Source organism: Rhincodon typus, chromosome 21 (genome assembly GCF_021869965.1).
Source record: "Rhincodon typus isolate 14 chromosome 21, sRhiTyp1.1, whole genome shotgun sequence".
Taxonomy (NCBI): domain Eukaryota; kingdom Metazoa; phylum Chordata; class Chondrichthyes; order Orectolobiformes; family Rhincodontidae; genus Rhincodon; species Rhincodon typus.
The window spans coordinates 8,554,556-8,566,232 of NC_063352.1; the positions used below are offsets into that span (position 1 = coordinate 8,554,556).

The following is an 11,677-nucleotide window of genomic DNA, read 5'->3' on the forward strand; positions in this document are numbered from 1 at the left end:
GGGGGGGGGGGGGGGGGGGGGGATTTGAGGTGGGAGGAGTGGATAGTTGGAAGAAAGGACGGACAGGTTAGGGAGGCGGGGACGAGCTGGGCTGGTTTTGAGATGCGGTCAGGGGTGGGGAGATTTTGAAGCTTGTGAAGTCCACGTGGGAACCCTGCGGCCCAATGGTATCAAAGTGAAATATGAGGTGCTGTTCCTGCAACCTTCGGGTGGCATCGTTGTGGCACTGGAGGCGGCCCAGGATGGACATGTCATCCAAGGAGTGGGAGGGGGAGTTGAAGTTGTTCGCGACTGGGAAGTACAGTCTGCTTTGAGGAGCACCTACTCTCGTTTCGCGACAAACGACAACACCTCGCAGTCGCGAACCACCTCAACTCCCCCTCCCATTTCCTGGACCTCCTCTAGTGCCACAACGATGCCACCCGATGGTTGCAGGAACAGCACCTTGTGTTTCGCTTGGGAACCCTGCAGCCCAATGGTATCAATGTGGACTTCACAAGCTTCAAAATCTCCCCAACCCCGATCACATCTCAAAACCAGCCCAGCTCGTCCCCACCTCCCTAACCTGTCCATCCTTTCTCCCAACTATCCACTCCTCCCATCTCAACCCCCACCCCCACCCTCCTACCCACCAGCCTCATCCCTGCTTCCATGACCTGTCCATCTTCCCTGGACTGACCAACCCCCACCCTAACTCCCCACCTACACTCACCTTTACTGGCTCCATCCCCGCCTCCTTGACCTGTCCGTCTCCTCTCCACCTATCTGCTCCTTTATCCATCTTCCATCTGCCTCCCCTCCTCTCCCTATTTATTTCAGAATCCCCTTCCCCTGCCCCAGTCCTGAAGAAGGGTCCAGACCCGAAACATCAGCTTTCCTGCTCCTCTGATGCTGCTTGGCCTGCTGTGTTCATCCAGCTGTACACCTTGTTATCTCTGCTTTTATATGCAAGTGTTTTACATTTTGCATCAACTTCTTTCTACAGTATAGCACAAGATATCATCCCAATACAACACTTCAGCTAATACAAAAGCCAACATGGTCAAGTGAACTTCACTGATGCAGATTAACACACAAAGATTAGAAATGGGCATGCTTTGCACCAATTTTAAGGGCATAAAACAAGTGTCAACCTAGATACCCTGCACCCAATCTACAGAGGAGCTGGACATAATATTAAAGTCGTGACTCATTTTGTAAGATGTCTCAAAAGTCAGCTAAAGCAATGCTTGAACCCCTTGAATATGTTTGCCTGAGGTTTGCAAAAAGTCCTTATTTCAAATCAGTCAATTATGAGCAGGCAGCAGACCTTCCCATTCAGGGTTCACCAGTGACTCTCACGGTCACAATTGTAAGTTAAGGTATAAAAAAAAACTTTCCTGTGAAGCTGCAAGGAGCAGGATACTCACCTAACTTGCCATGTGCAAGATTGTCAATCGTGGCCTGCTCCTATCACTTCTGTGGGACTTATCAGAGGCTAACGCCCAAGGCCTGCACAGGTACCAGCTGCCTCTGGGTGGGTATCCAGTTTCCTGCTATCAGAAAAATTAGGCCCAGGGCTCATATTTCAAGTTTTAGGTTTATCCTGGTGTCAAGATAAATTCCTGTACCTAGCTCATAGCAGTGTTCAATGTCTCCTCCTAAATGTTCACCAAGCCATTTCAAATCAACTGCAGCAAGAGAAATGCTGCCCTTTAATTGTTTATCTTTACATTTTAAGATTAATATGAACATAAGAGTCAGGACATAGAATTCAGAGGAACAACACAAAGGGTTGCTCTTCATCTGGTCTCAGCTAGTTCCTGAATCATTCACCATCTATTTTCCATGAATTAGTGTGCATTTTAACAATTGGCTCTTTCCGGAGAAAGAGACACACTAAAATAGTAACGGTAACAGTAATCAGATAAAAATTATTTCCCGGACCTCTTATTTAGTTTGTATATGTAAACTCGGCATTAAGTTAACTTTGCCTCGATTTCCTTTTATTGAAGCATAACGTTTTAAAATAAAAAGGTCACAAAATGCACACCAGTTGTCACTTTCTTCAGATTTGAGTACATATCCACAAACTGTATTTTGTATTCTACCACTCAGCCTTTTCCATAATCTGCTTTCAATTGCACTTACTTCATCGTTAGCTAACAGTATTTTATGTGAAACCTTAGTAATAGCTTTCAATAGTTATCCTCGTGCTCAGCTCCACCACCAAGAGAAACATCTCTGGCAAATCATTTTTTTCTAAGATCCTAAATAGAAACCTCAATTAAATCAGTCCTCTACCTTCTGTACTCCAGGAAGTACAAGCCTTGTTTGTTTATGTAATTTATTGATTTATAATCAAAAGCAGCTATATCTATACACCTTTCCTAGTTTATTACTTTAGTTACTGCTCAAAATTTTAATTAGGTTTGTCGAACATTATCTATCATCTACAAACTGCTTTTGGCTCTAATGATCTTAAATTTCTCTTGCTGCTCAGTCACTGTCCTTATAAGATTCTAATAACCTTCCCACAGTAGGTGTATAGCAGGCCAGCAAAACAGTCGAACAAATGAATACACCTCTCACTTTACATTGACTTATCTTGCATTTTCTACTTCAAGCCAGAGAGAATAGCTTCAGCCACAAATTTCTCCTCAACTATTATCACTGCTTTCATCAGGGATGGACCGAAGTAGGATTGAGACAGACTGGGTTTTCTTGTTTTTCCAAGATCAAATTATTCAGTCCAATGAAATTTCCCATGTAGCAGTTAAGTTGAGAAATAATTTCACAAGCCAAAACAGAGGTCCAAGTAATGGCAGGGGGCCAGATAATCTCGTACTCAAGCAATGCCTTCATACAGTTTTTACAATTTCCTAACTTGGAAGAATGACTATATAACTCCTCAGTCGACTTCAGCGTGTACGTGAACTCCTTTTTATTTGTCCGCTTTACACAAAAGTAATGCATGTGAAATCTACACCATGATGAGAGTGGTGAATTAATCAATTCAGTAAATGTGTGGGGAATCTACTCCATTTGCAATGAAATCCTACATCACTTTGTAAGCAAGCCAGCTTTCTGCTGGCAGATTCTGTGTCTATTTAAACAAGGCTCCTGAGAAAAATGTTGCAGCAAAACATTCTACAAAAGCTCTGGGCATGGCCTCCCATTTAACCACTATGGAGGCCACAAGTGGATTATAAATCCCGAGTGTGAGCAAAATGGTTCTTTAGACTGCTCACTGGAAAGCTAGAATACCTTGCAGAGTGCAAGCTGGCTGGCTGTGTTCTTTCTGCTAACTGCAAGAACACACCTCTATTTGTAATAGAATGCAGCCTCCATCTTTGGGGCAAAGCAACATGGCAATCTCAACAGGCGAAGTTTACACTTTGAAACTTCAGAACCAAACAAACAAAAACAAACAAATCTGGGTCCTGTCCATCTGAATTCAGAATGCTCCGTTGAAAAAAAATCCACGTCACTGAAGGACGAAACAAACCAGTGTGGTAATTTGCTCATAGCTAGGAAAGGACAATGACCCAATCGTGAACATCACAAACAAAGAAAACCCTGGTCTTCCACTCGGCAATTTCGCAAAATCCCAGAGACTAAATGTATTTTGCTCCTCCCACCTTTAAACTCACATCAATCTCCCTATAAGTACGTTCATAGCTCTAGGTTACAATGCAATGTTCTCCTGCTACAAGCAGAGTCATCATGAAGTAGAATGGCCTCAAATGCATTTCAAATATTTAGATTCATGTGCAAGTAGAAAACAAATTAAACATTTAAAAGATGATCCCAGGCTACAAAATTAGTCCATGCTTACTCCAAAATTTTAAAGAAAGGTCAAGAAACGTTTTGCTGCAGATAAAACAGCTCGAGTTTAAAAGGATGAAAACACGTAGGTAGAATTCCTTAAAAATTAAACTGAAAGCTTCTTAGCAATTAAGGAACAATGTTTAGTAACTGTTTTTGCATTTTGGTATTATGTTGAAGATTCCTGCCAGAATTTGAAATTATCAACTCTTAAGCAGGGCTATACACACTATGAAGTTTATTATACCAATTTTTACACAGCAAAAGTGCAAGTATAAACTAGCAACTCCACTAAAAATGTGTGATGCAAATTTCAAAGAATTATGTACCCCTGGGTCTCTCTGTTCTACAACACTCACCAAGACCCTACCATTAACTGTAAGTCCCGCTTTTGTTCGTCTCACCAAAATGCGACACCTCGCATTTATCTAAATTCAACTCCATCTGCCACTCCTCAGTCCATTGGCCCAAATGATCAAGATCCCTTTGTAATCTTAGAAACGATCCTCACTATCTACTATAAACACCAATTTTGGTGTCATTTGCAAACCCATGCTTCCTCTATTCTCATCCGAATCATTTATATAAATGACGAACAACAGTGGAGCAAGCAGCGATCTCTGGGGAACAGCACTAGTCACGTGCCTCCAGTCCAAAAAACAACTCACTTAACACTCTCCTCTGTCTCCTATCGTCAAGTCAATTTTGTATCCAATTTGCATGCTCTCCCTGTATCCCATGTGATCTAATTTTACTAACCAATCTACCGTGTGGAACCTTGTCAAAGGCCTTAAGAAAGCCCATGTAGACAATGTCTATCACTCTGTTCTCATCTGTCTTCTTGGTCACCTCCTCAAAAAACTCAATCAAGTTTATGAGACATGATTTCCCACGCAAAAAGTCATGCTGACTATCCCTAATCAGTCCTTGCTTCTCCAAATACTTGTAAATTCCGTCTCTCGGAATCCCCTCCAACAATTTATCCACCACTGACATCAGACTCACTAGTCTATGGTTCCCAGGCTTCTCCTTGTAGCCTTTCTTAAATAAAGGCACAACATTAGCCACTCTCCAGTCCTCTGGCAATTCACCATGGCTGTAGATAACTCTGCTGAGGCCCTGCAGTTTCTTCCCTAGCTTCACATAATATCCTAGCGTATACTTGATAAGGTTCCAGAGATTTATCAAAACAAATAAAGAACTGTGAATGCTGGAAATCTGAAACAAAGACAGAAACTGCTAGAAAATCTCAGCAGGTCTAGCAGTATCTCCACTGAATCCTTACAGTGTGGAAACAGGTCATTTTGAACCAACAAGTCTGCACTGACCCTCTGAAGAACATCCCACCCAGACACATTCCCCCCTACCCCCCAATCCCTGTAACCCTGCATTTCTCATGGCTGATCATCAAACTCACACATCCCTGAACACTATGGATAATTTAGCATGGCCAACCCACCTAACCTGCACATCTCTGGACCGTGGGAGGAAAGTGGAGCACCTGGTAAAAACCCATGCAGATACGGGGAGAACATGCAAATTCCACTCAGACACCCGAGGGTGGAATCAAACCCAGGTCACTGGCGCTGAGAGGTAGCAGTGCTAACCACCGAGCCACCATGCCTCCCTGTGGCAAGAAATCAGATTTAATGTTTCGGGTCCAGTGACTCTCCTTCAGAACTCTAGATTTATCTACCTTTATGCTTTTTAAAATCTCCAGCACTTGCTCTTCTGTAATGTGGACTGTTTTCAAGACATCAATATTTATTTCCCCAAGTTCCCTCGCTTCCATGTCTTTCTCAACAGTAAATATTGAAGCAAAATATTCATTTAGCATCTCTCTCAACACCTGTGGCTCTAAACATTGACGACCTCGTTGATTTTTAAGGGGCACTATTCTCTTCCTAGCTGCTCTTTGCCCTTAATAAACTTGTAAAAACTTGTTTGATTATCCTTAACCTTATCTACCAAGGCCATCTCATATCCCCTTTCTGCTCTCCTGATTTCCCTCTTAAGAATGCCCCTCCTCCCCTTATACTCAAGGGATTCACTTGATTCCAGTTGACTATACCTTCTATATGCATCCTTATTCATGACCAGAGCCTCAATTTATCTATTCATCCACTGTTCCCTACCTCTACCAGCTTTCCCCTTCACTCTAACAGGAACATAGTCTTTGAACACTTGTTATCTCACTTTTGAAAGCTTTCCACTTGCCAGTTGTTCCTTTACCTGTGAACAATCTAATGTAATCAACTTTTGAAAGCTCCTGTTTTATACATCAAAATTGGCCTTATTCCAATGTAGAACTTTAACTTTCTGACAAGGTCTATCCTTTTCCATAACACTTTAAATGAATAGAATTATGATCACTGATCCTAAAGTGCTCCCCTACTAGCACTTCAGTCACTTGCCCTGCCTTATTTTCCAAGAGAAGATCAAGTCATGAGATGTGGACATTGTTGGCTAGCAGCGTTTATTGCCCGTCCCTACTTGCCCTTGCTAAGGGGGCACTGAGCTGCCTTCTTGAACCACTGTAGTCCACCTCTTGTAGGTTGACCCACAGTGCTCTTTGGGTGGGAATTCCAGGATTTTTTTTTTTTATAAAACCAACACTTCCATGCCAGCTCCTTTACATTTTGTCTGTCCTTCCTAAAGATGGAATACCCTTGTATGATCAGTTCCCAAGATGGCCTGGATTGAAGCTATGCCTCTGTAGTCAATTTTATCAAATCCATCCACAGCTATTCATGCTGTTAATTCGTCTTTTTTTTTGCAAATGCTCCTGCATTGAGATACAGTACCTTTAGACACTTCTCTTAAAAAAAAAGCCTTTTTTGCACTGCCGCTCTATTTGCTGCTATCCCTGGTTTCCTCTATCTTCCAATTTTCTACTTTTCTACATTTCACTTCCTTGTTTGTTTTCCCGCTCTGGTCCCCAACCCCCTTGCCATTCTAGTGTAAACCTACCAATGTTTTATCAGATAAGGTGAAACTCGTCCACCATGTCCAGAACACATCTGCCCCAGTATTGTCCCAATGTCACAAGAATTTAACATCACCCCTCCAGATACACATTCTAACAGTCTTTTGTCCTATTTCTGATCTCACAAGCATATGGCAGAAGGAACAAACCTGAGCTTACAATCGGAGTCTTGAAGAAGGGTAATACCCAAAACATTGACTGCCCCATTCCTCCAGATGCTGCCTGGCCTGCTGTGTTCTTCCTGTTTGTCTACCTTGGATTCCAGCATCTGCAGTTTTTGTCTCATTACTATCGGAGGTCCTGCTTTACAATTTATTTCCTTGGTCTCTATTTGTTGCATGCAGGACCTCATTACTTTTGTTTTGTTACTGTTTTCCTACTCCCTTCAAAACATCCTGCAACTGCTCGATGACATCCTTGATCCAGTCAGCAGGAGGCAATATAACAACTTATGTCATGTTTGTGGTCATAGAAATATTGATTGGTTTCCCTTGCAATAAAATTTCCTATCACTACCACTCTCATTATTTTTCCTGCCTCTTTGTAGTGAGCTGCTCAAGGTGCCTCAGCCAAATGTTGGACCAAACATGGACAAAAGTGTTGAACTCCAGAGATGATTGTGGGTGTTTGATGCATTTGATGAAGCAAGGCATCAAGGAGTCCTAGCAAAACTAAGGTCAACGGGAATGGCGGGGGTGGGAAATCTCTCCACTTGTTAGGGGTCATACACAGCACAGAGGAAGATGGCCGAGATTGTTGGAAGTCAATCACCTTCGTCCTGGGACAACACGACAGGAGTTCTTCAGGAAATTCGCCAAACCTCCTTAGACTGCTCCTTGCAAATTCACAACCACACCATCCAGAAGAACAGTGCAGCAGATAAATGGGAATACCACTACCTGAGAGTCTCCCTCCAAGCTGCTCGCCATCCTGACAACTATCATTCCTTCACTGTTGCAGTGTCAAAGTTGTGGAAGTACTCCCTCACACATTGTGGGTCGACCTACACTAAACAGACTGCAAAGAGGAACCTTACTGCCACCTTCTCAAGGGCAATCTGGTCCAATCAGCAACTCCTAATGGCAAGAATGATTAGCAAAAATGATCAAAGATGGACTGCAGTTTAGAAAACCCAGAGATTAAAAGCTTGTTAGGGCCGTCTTCGTCAAGACTTGCCTGGGGTCAAAAGCAAACATAGTTGGTCACCTAGAAAGGATACTGGGGCAGTTCAGGGAAGCTCAGTTACATCGGCCTTGCCATTCAGCTTGTGAAGCTTCCAGGCCTGGAATGTTTGATTGAAAATCGGTGGAGTATTAAAGGGTTGAGAAAGTCTAACACTCATGTTGTAAGTATCGATATAAAAACATCACAGTTCCCATGATAGAACTGGGGAAAAGCAGTAAAGTTGAACTGTAATGTGATAGTATTGGGGAATAGATGAAACTTTGCTTTGCTGTGTGTGTTTAAAAATCTTTCAAACTGCTCAGATAGCGTGGGCTTTTTTCCTTCTGTGTAATTTACTTGTGTTTTATTGTTAAACAGAATCTGGGGCCCTGGGTGCCCAAGTTTAAGTGATAGCTACCACATTAAATAAAAAGTAAACATGTTGCATCTGTCAAGCTAGATTTCATTACGGGATCAGACATGCCCAGTGGTAACATCAGCTGGGATCATAACAAAACAAAGTCACTGAGCAACAGTTCTTTCAGGTGCAATGAGTCAAGATGTTGCAAAATCTGACCAAAGCTGCTAATTTGCTGTTACATAAATAAAGTCTAGTGAAAGCAGCATTCCACTTTAGTCAGCCTACTTAATAAATAAACCTATTACATGAAGGAATTGCAAGACGACTTCCAAATTAGTCTTACTTTAACAACCAAATGTCTGGGATTCTGAATAAAAAGCCGATGCCATATTTTGCAAATAACTTTAGAATTGGCTATAAACCACAGGCTAGACAAAAAAGAAAGAAATACTCACAAAGTAATTCCAACCCAATAAAAAATAACTAGAAAAGTTAATTTATGAAATTTGCTATGCAGAAAGCAGTTAAAATGTTTGTGTAAGGAAGTGAAAAAACAAGAAAGACATTAAAACAGCACAGCTTGCTTCAAGCAACATACATGTGTCTTAAAACACTAACATAGTTACTGGTAAATCGTATTACCTTCACTGAAGCCCCCACTATTAGCATCCTGGGGGTTACCATTGACCAGAAACTGAACTAAATAATGTTGATATAAGAGCAGGTCAGAGGCTGGGAGTTCTGTGACGAGTAACTCACCTCTAGACTCAACAAAGCACAAGTCAGGAGTATGATCAAATACACTCGACTTGCTTGGATGGGTGTAGTTCCAACAGCATTTAGAAGTTTGACATTATTTGATTGGTAACCCCATTCACCACAGTAGTGTGTAGCAACCACAAGATGCACTGCAGAAAATCACCAAGAATTCTTTAACATCATCTTCCAAATCAGTGATCTTTACCATCTACAAGGATAAGGGCAGCAGAAACCATCACCTCAAAGTTCCCCTCCAAACGAAAAACAATCTTGACTTGGAACCATATAGTCGTTCCATCACTTGGTCAAAATCCTGGAACTCACTCTCTAACAGCATTACTTTTAACAGATGTACCTACACTATGTGGACTGCAGTAGCTTTAGAAGGAAGCTCATCACTACTTTCTGCAGAGCAATTAGGGATGGAACAGTAAATAATAGCCTGGCCCAAGATGCCCACATTCCATGAATTTGAAGCTTCTAGAAACCATTATTTGCGAGTGAGTTAGTAGTCACAAGGAAAAAGGCATGTTCATTAGGAAAAATCAGCATGGATTTCTGATTAACTTTAACTAACTTACTGGAGTTTTCTCTTGAAGAAGTAACAGAAAGACTCGACAAGGGTAATGCTGTTGATGTGATAATGCAAGGATTTCTAGACGGCATTTGATACAGTGCCACACAACAGACTTGTCACGAATGTTCTAGGTCATGGTAGCAGAGAGCGAAATGGATACAAAATTGTCTGACCAATAGGAAATAGAGAATGATGGTCAAATGATATTTTTCAGGCTTCAAGGACCTTTCTAGAAGAGCTCCCTAGGGGTCAAAATTGGGACCCTTGCTTTTCCTGATGTACATTAATAACATGGATCTTGGCATGCAGGGAACAATTTCAAATTATTGCAAATGACACTAAACTTGTAAGAATTATAAACTGTGAGGAAGACAGTGTGGAACTCCAAAATGATATTGACAAGTTGGTGGAATAGGCGGACAGGTGGCAGATGAGGCTCAATGCAGAGAAGTGTGAGGTGATGCATTTCAGTTAGAAGCACATTTGAAGCTAATATAAGGGAGAGGTGGTACAGGAGAATAGGGATTTCATGTATACGTACACAGATCATTGAAGTTGGCAGGACAAGTGGAGTGAGCAGTTAATAAAGCATACTGCATTCTCAGTTTTATTAATAGGGGCATAGGGGAGTACAAGAGCATAGATCACTGTTGGACTATTGCGTATAGTTACGAGTGCCAGAGTTTGCACCTTCCCACGTCTGCGTGGATTTCCTCCGGGTGCTCCGGTTTCCTCCCACAGTCCAAAGATGTGCAGGCTAAGTGGATTTGCCATGCTAAATTGCCCCATAGTGTACAGGGATGCGTAGATTAGGTGTGTTATAGGGGGATGGGTCTGGGTGAGATGCTCTGAGGGTCGGTGTGGACTTGTTGGGCCGAAGGGCCTGTTTCCACACTGTAGGGATTCCATGATCTATGATCTATAATGGGAAAGATGGGAATGCGTCAGAAACAATGCACAGGTACGGTTCCAGAAATGAGAAACTTCAGTTATGAGGACAGTTTGAAGTCGTTGGAACTGCTCTCCTGGTAGAGGAGGCAACCGAGAGATTTGACAGAGGTTTACAAAATCACAAGTGAGCTGAATGGAGTTGATAGGGAGATACTGTTTGTTAAAGTGATCGAGGGCATACATTTAAATTGATGTGCAACAGAAGTAAGGGTGATGTGAGAATTTTTCTTCCCCCAACTCAGCAAGTAGTTAGTGTATGGAACGCAATACCTGGTAGTGTGGCAGATGAAATGTAGGTGGCCCAATGCGCTGTTTACGAGCCGGTTTGCCCTGTACATTTTGTTTTTAAAAACATTAACTCCTGGAATGTGGGCATCACTGGCTAGGGCAAAATTTATTGCCCATCCCCAGCTGCCTTCTTGAACTGCCAGTTCCTTTGATGTAGGTAGAAACACAACGTCAGTGTTCTGCTCATCTCTCAAATGGGATCTTCATTTCTCTTAAATGTTCACCTGACTGTTCTTCATATTGTGGAATGTCATTTAATTGCTGAAACAGCCCAGCAGTTAATCCCCAGCTTAACTCTGAATTTGCATCCACACTGACTTTGTGTTTCACTCCCTCTGCAAAATTCAGGGTCGGCTAGCTCAGTTGATTAGACTGCTGATTTGAGATTCAGAGTGACGTCAAGAACATGGGTTCATTTCCCACACTAGCTGGGGTTACCATGACTGTCCCACTTGCTTAACCTTGCCTGAGGTAACGTAATTTCTGCAATTAAAAACCAAACATCTGAAGTTTGTGATGGGGACAGCGCTTTCAAAAAACAGATGGATGCATAGGATAGTAGGAACTGCAGATGCTGGAGAATCTGAGATAACAAGGCGTAGAGCTGGATGAACACAGCAGGCCAAGCAGCATCAGAGGAGCAGGAAGGCTGACGTTTCGGGTCTGGACCCTTCTTCAGAAATAGGGGAGGAGAAGGGGGTTCTGAAATAAATAGGGAGAGAGGGGGAGGCAGATAGAAGATGGATAGAGGAGAAGATAGGTGGAGAGGAGACAGACAGGTCAA

The 11,677-nt window shown here is 42.3% G+C and overlaps 1 protein-coding gene across 1 annotated transcript in view; it reads right to left on the reverse strand.

The window, feature by feature from the left end:
* LOC109922346 (protein CLEC16A-like) overlaps nucleotides 1–11,677 on the reverse strand; it is a 74,597-nt gene that overhangs the window by 32,131 nt on the left and 30,789 nt on the right. The gene's annotated exons all lie outside the window — the stretch shown is intronic.